Raw genomic sequence first — 6239 nt, forward strand, 5'->3', positions numbered from 1 at the left:
TTGGAAGTTTTCCTTCCATTTCTACTGTTGAAACAGCTTCAGTAGAATAGGTATTATTTCTTCTTTGAATGTTTGGTAGAATTCCCCAGGGAATCCATCAGGCCCTGGACTCTTGTTTTTCGGGAGGTTTTAGATCACTGCTTCAATCTCGTTACTGGTTATTGGCCTATTCAGGTTGTCAATTTCTTCCTGTTTCAATCTTGGCAGCTTATAGGTTTCCAAGAAGGCCTCCATTTCATCCAGATTGCTCAGTTTATTGGCATGTAGTTTTGATAATAATTTCTAATAACTGTTTCTATATCCTTGGTGTTAGTCATGATCTCTCCCCTTTCATTCATAATTTTATTAATTTGGGTCCTTTCTCTTTTCTTTTGGATAAGTCTGGCCAGTGGTTTATCGATCTTATTAATTCTTTCAAAGAACCAACTTCTAGTTTCATTAATCTGATCTACTGTGTTTCTGGTTTCTAATTCATTGATCTCTGCTCTAATCTTATTTCTCTTCTAATGCATGGCTTAGGCATCATTTGTTGCCTTTTCTCTAGTTCTTTAAGGTGTAGAGTTAGTTGGTGAATTCGGGATTTTTCTATTTTTTTGAGTGAGGCTTGGATGGCTATGAATATACCCCTTAGGACCATCTTTGCAGTATCCCATAGGTTTTGGACCGATGTGTTTTCGTTCTCATTGATTTCCATGAATTGTTTAAGTTTTTCTTTGATTTCCTGGTTTACCCAAACATTCTTGAGCAGAGTGGTCTTTAGCTTCCAAGTGTTTGAATTTCTGCCAAATTTTTTCTTGTGATTGAGTTCCAGTTTTAAAGCATTACCATCTGAGAATATGCAGGGAATAATCTGTCTTTTGGTATCGGTTGAGACCTGATTTGTGACCCAGTATGTGGTCTATTCTGGAGAAAGTTCCATGTGCGCTTGAGAAGAATGAGTATTCTGTTGTTTTAGGGTGGAATGTTCTGTATATACCTATGAGGTCCATCTGGTGCAGTGTGTCATTCAAAGCTCTTGTTTCCTTGTTGGTTTTCTGCTTAGATGATCTGTCCAGTGCTGAGAGTGGAGTATTGAGGTCTCCTACTATTAAGGTATTCTTACAATATGACTCTTTATTTTGGTTAACAGTTGGCTTATGTAGGTGGCTGCTCCCATGTTGGGGGCGTATATATTTACAATTGTTAGATCTTCTTGTTGGATAGACCCTTTAAGAATGATATAGTGTCCTTCTATGTCTCTAACTACAGACTTTAGTTTAAAATCTGCTTTGTCTAAGAATTGCTACCCCAGCTTTCTTTTGAGGTCTGCTGGCATGGAAGGTGGATCTCCATCCCTTCACTTTCAGTCTGGATGTATCTTTAGGTTCAAAATGAGTCTCTTGTAGGCAGCATATGGATGGGTCCTGTCTTTTTATCTAATCTGCAACCCTGTGCTGTTTTATGGGAGCATTTAGGCCATTCATGTTGAGAGTGATTATTGAAAGATATGAATTAATTGTCATCATGTTGCCTGTGAAGACTGTTTTTATAGATTGTCCCTGTAAATTTCTGTTGTAGATCACTCTTGGGGTCTTTCTCCTTTTATAGAACCCCCCTTAATATTTCTTGCAGGGCCGGCTTAATGGTCACATATTCTTTCAGTTTCTGCTGGTCTTGGAAGCTCTGCACCTCTCCACCCATTCTAAATGACAGCCTTGCCAGATAAAGTATTCTTGGCTGCATGTTCTTCTCATTTAGTACCCTGAATATATCATGCCAGCCCTTTCTGGCCTCCCAGGGCTCTGTGGATAGGTCTGACATTATTCTGATGTTCCTCCCTCTTTATGTAAGGAATCTCTTCCCCCTAACTGCCTTTAAGATGGTTTCCTTGGTTCTAAGGTTTGCGACATGCTGGGGTGTTGGCCTGTTTTCCTTGATCTTGGGAGGGGTCCTCTCTGCCTCTAGGACACGAATGTTTGTTTCATTCCCCAGATTAGGGAAATTCTCAGCTATGATTTGTTCAAATACATCTCCCCGTCCCCTCTCTCTATCCACTCCCTCCGGGATTCAAATTTTGCTGACATTGGAACGCTTCATGGTGTCACTTATTTCTCTGATTCTATTTTCATGGATTCTGAGTTGTTTTTCCCTGGTCTCCTCTTTTCCCTTTTTATCTATTATATTGTCTTCCAGGTCGCTTATTCATTCTTCTGCCTCACTTACCCTAGCTGTTCGATTATCTAGATTGGATTGGATCTCATTGATAGCATTTTTAAGTTCTGCCAATTCAGCTTTCATTTCTGCCCTTAGAGACTCTATGTTGCCATTGACTGATTTCTCCATTCTAGCCATTGTCTTCACAATTGCTAGCCTGAATTCCATCTCCCACATCTTGGTTATATCTGCATTCATTTCTAAATCTACAGCATAAGTCATAATCTCTGAGTCTTCTATTTTGGGGGTTCCTCCTCCTAGTCATTCTGTTGATGGATGTTTGAGGGAATGTATAGAGTCCAAATTATTGACCAGAACCCAAGGAAGATGCACTTGTTTTCTTGGGACCTTAGGGTTGCTGGCCTCTTGTTTTCCCAGCCTGTCTTCTGGGGGAGGGCCCTGTTGCGCTGTTACTCAGGCAACCCTGTTTGGGCGGAGTTGCCCTGCCCCCCTGTGGCGGGGGATGGGCTCAGCAGGAATCAGTTTTGGGGGCTTTTGTTCTCTGGCAGCTTTCCCTGGCACCTTTCTGCGTCTCTTCCACGAGCCAGAGCAGAAGAGACTGTTTCCAACCCTCTGCCTCAGAGCAGAGAGATCGCAGTCTGTTCTTCAGTGAGGTCTCCAGGCCACACTGTCTCCGTTTCTGTCCGTGCTGCTATAAACTGCCGCACCTTGGTTGTGCGCCCCTCCGCAGGACCCCCAGTCCTGCCTCCGGGTCGGGGCACGTCTCTGCCCTTTATGCTTCTAAAACCACCAGTCGCTCCCAGTGCACCTGTGCGACCCTGCTGCTCTGGGTTTCCGCCCCGAGGGCTGCCCTAAAGTTCTTTCCCCACCACTACCGGTCTGCGAGTCTGTGCCCCATCCCCAGCACACAAGGCAGTCACTCACCAGCAGTGTAGAATCCCCACGGCCAGGCACCCTCCCGCTGCCATTTATCCTCTGATATCTGCCCACGGAATCAGGGCTTCTGGCTTCATACCTCAGAACCAACCGCCTGTGATATTCTGCTTGTAGAGATCCAGATCTTCTTACATCTCAGGCTGGTTTCGTGGGTGCTCAGAGTGGTCTGGTAGATATCCAGCTCAATTCCAGGGACCAGTTGAAATAGGGTTCCCTACGCCTCCACCATCTTTCCTTCCTCCTTGTTTTTTTTTTTTTTCAGTTTCGGGTATCATCTGATTTGCTTAGTGTATATTTCTCTGGGGTTGTTGTTGCCATTTTAGTATTTCTCTCATTCATCCATTCTTCGCTGGACAGAGGGACAAGATGGAAAAACTCACCTCAAAAAAGAGAACAAGAGGCATTACTGACTGCCAGAGATCTAATAAGTATGGACATAAGATGTTGGAACCAGAGTTCAGAATAAAGATGATAAAGATACTTGCTAGGCTTGAAAAAAACATAGAAGACACTAGAGAATCCCTTTCTGGGGAAATAAAAGAACTAAAATCTAACCAAGTCAAAATAAAAAATGCTATTAATGAGATGCAATCAAAAATGGAGACTGCTAAAATAAATGAGGCAGAAGAGAGAATTGGTTATATAAAAGACTAAACTATGGAGAATATGGAGGTGAGAAAAAGAGAGGAAAACAACTACTGGATCATGAGGGGAGAATTGGAGAGATAAGTGATGCCATAAAGTGAAACAATAATAGAATAATTGGGATCCCAGAAGAAGAGGAAAGACGGAGATGGGGGGCGGGCAGAAGGTATATTGGAGCAAATTATAGTGAAGAACCTCCCTAACATGGGGAAGGAAACAAGTATCCACGTCCAAGAGGCACAGAGAACCACCCTCAAAATTGATAAAAGTGGGTCAACACCCCAACATCCAATAGCGAAACTTGCAAACCTCAGAGACAAAGAGAAAATTCTGAAAGCAGCTCCGGATAAGAGGTGGTTCACCTACCAGGGTAGAAACAGAAGACTGGCAGCAGACCCATCCACAGAGACCTGGCAGGCCAGAAAGGATCGGCATGATATATTCATGGTGCTCAATGAGAAAAATATGCAGCCAAGAATACTTTATCCAGCAAGGCTGTCATTCAGAATAGAAGGAGAAATAAACAGCTTCTAAGACTAACGGAAACTAAAAGAACTTGTGATCACGAAAACAATCCTGCAAGAAATATTAAAGGTGATCCTATAAGCAAAGAGAGAGCCCAAAAGTAACACAAACCAGAAAGGAACAGAGACGATATACAGAAAGAGCGCTTTTATAGGTAATACAATGGCACTAAATTCATATCTTTTAATAGTTACTCTGAATGTAAATGAGATAAATGGACAATCAAAAGATACGGGGTATTGGACTAGATGAAAAAGCAAGACCCATCCATATTTTGTCTAAAGAGACTCATTTTAGATGCAAAGACACGTCCAGATTGAAATTGGGGGGTGGAATCGTGCTAATGGACATCAAAAGAAAACTGGGGTAGTAACCCTTATCAGACAAATTAGATTTTAAACCAAGGACTGTAATAAGAGCTGAGGAAGGAAGCTATATCATACTTAAAAGGGTCTATCAAACAAGAAGATCTAAAAATTGTAAATATTTATGCTGCTAACATGGGAGCTGTCAACTATATGAGCCAATTAATAAAATTAAGGAAACACATTGATAATAATACAATAATAGTAGGGGACTTTAACACCCCACTCAAAGGAATGGACATATCATCTAAGCAGAAGATCCACAAGGAAACAAGGGTTTTGAATGACACAGGGGACCAGATGGACTTCACAGATATATTCAGAACATTCCATCCTAAAGCAACAGAATACACATTTCTCTTCAGTGCACATAGAACGTTCTCCAGAATAGATCACATACTGGGTCACAAATCAGGTCTCAACTGGTACCAAAAGATTGGGATTATTCCTTGCATACTCTCAGACCCCAGTGCTTTCAAATTGGAACTCAATCACAAGAGGAAATCTGGAAGAACTCAAATACATGGAGGCTAAAGAGCATCCTACTAAAGAATGAATGCATCAACCAAGAAATTAAAGAAGTATTTAAAAAATTCATGGAAACGAATGAAAATTAAACCACAACAGTTCAAAACCTTTGGGATGCAGCAAAGGTGGGCCTAAGAGGGAAGCATATAGCATTACAAGCCTTTCACAAGAAATAAGTCTCAATTACACAACGTATCCTTACTCTTAAAGGAGCTGGAGAATGAGAAACAGATAAAGCCTAAACACAGCAGGTGTAGAGAATTAATAAAGATCAGAGCAGAAATCAAGGAAATAAAAACCAAAATAACTGTAGAACAGATCAATGAAACTTGGACCTGGTTCTTTTAAAAGAATTAATAAGATTGATAAATCCCTGCCCAAACTTATCAAAAAGAAAAAAGAAAGGAGCCAAATAAATAAAATCATGAATGAAAGAGAGGAGATCACAACCAACATCAAAGAAATACAAACAATTATAAGAACTTATTCTGAGCTACTATATGCCAACAAATCAGGCAATCTGGAAGAAATGGATGCATTCCTAGAGACGTCTAATCCACCAAAACTGAAACAGGAAGAAAGAGAAAACCTGAACAGACCCATAACCAGCTAGCAAATTGAAGCAGTCATCAAAAATCTCCCAACAAACTAGAGTCCAGGACCAGAGGTTTTGCAGAGTAATTCTACCAAACATTTAAAGAAGAGATTATACCTGTTCTTCCGAAGCTGTTTCAAAAAACGGAAATGGGAGGAACACTTCCGAACTCTTTCTATGAGGCCAGCATTACCTGCTCCCCAAACCGACAAAGACCCCACCAGGAAGGAGAATTACAGACCAATATCCCTGATGAACATGGATGCAAAAATTCTCACCAAGATACTAGCCAGTAGGATCCAACAGTCCATTAAAAGGATTATTCACCACAACCAAGTGGGATTTATTCCTGGGCTGCAAGGGTGATTCAGTATCTGCAAATCAATCCATGTGGTACACTACCTAAAGAAAAGAAAAGACAAGAACCATATGACCCACTCAATAGATGCTGAAAAAGCACTTGACAAAGAATAGCATCCTTTCTTGATTGA

Source organism: Mirounga angustirostris, unplaced genomic scaffold, assembly GCF_029215605.1.
Source record: "Mirounga angustirostris isolate CCGP_5_RB_7025 unplaced genomic scaffold, mMirAng1.0.hap1 SCAF_5, whole genome shotgun sequence".
In the NCBI taxonomy this organism is placed as follows: domain Eukaryota; kingdom Metazoa; phylum Chordata; class Mammalia; order Carnivora; family Phocidae; genus Mirounga; species Mirounga angustirostris.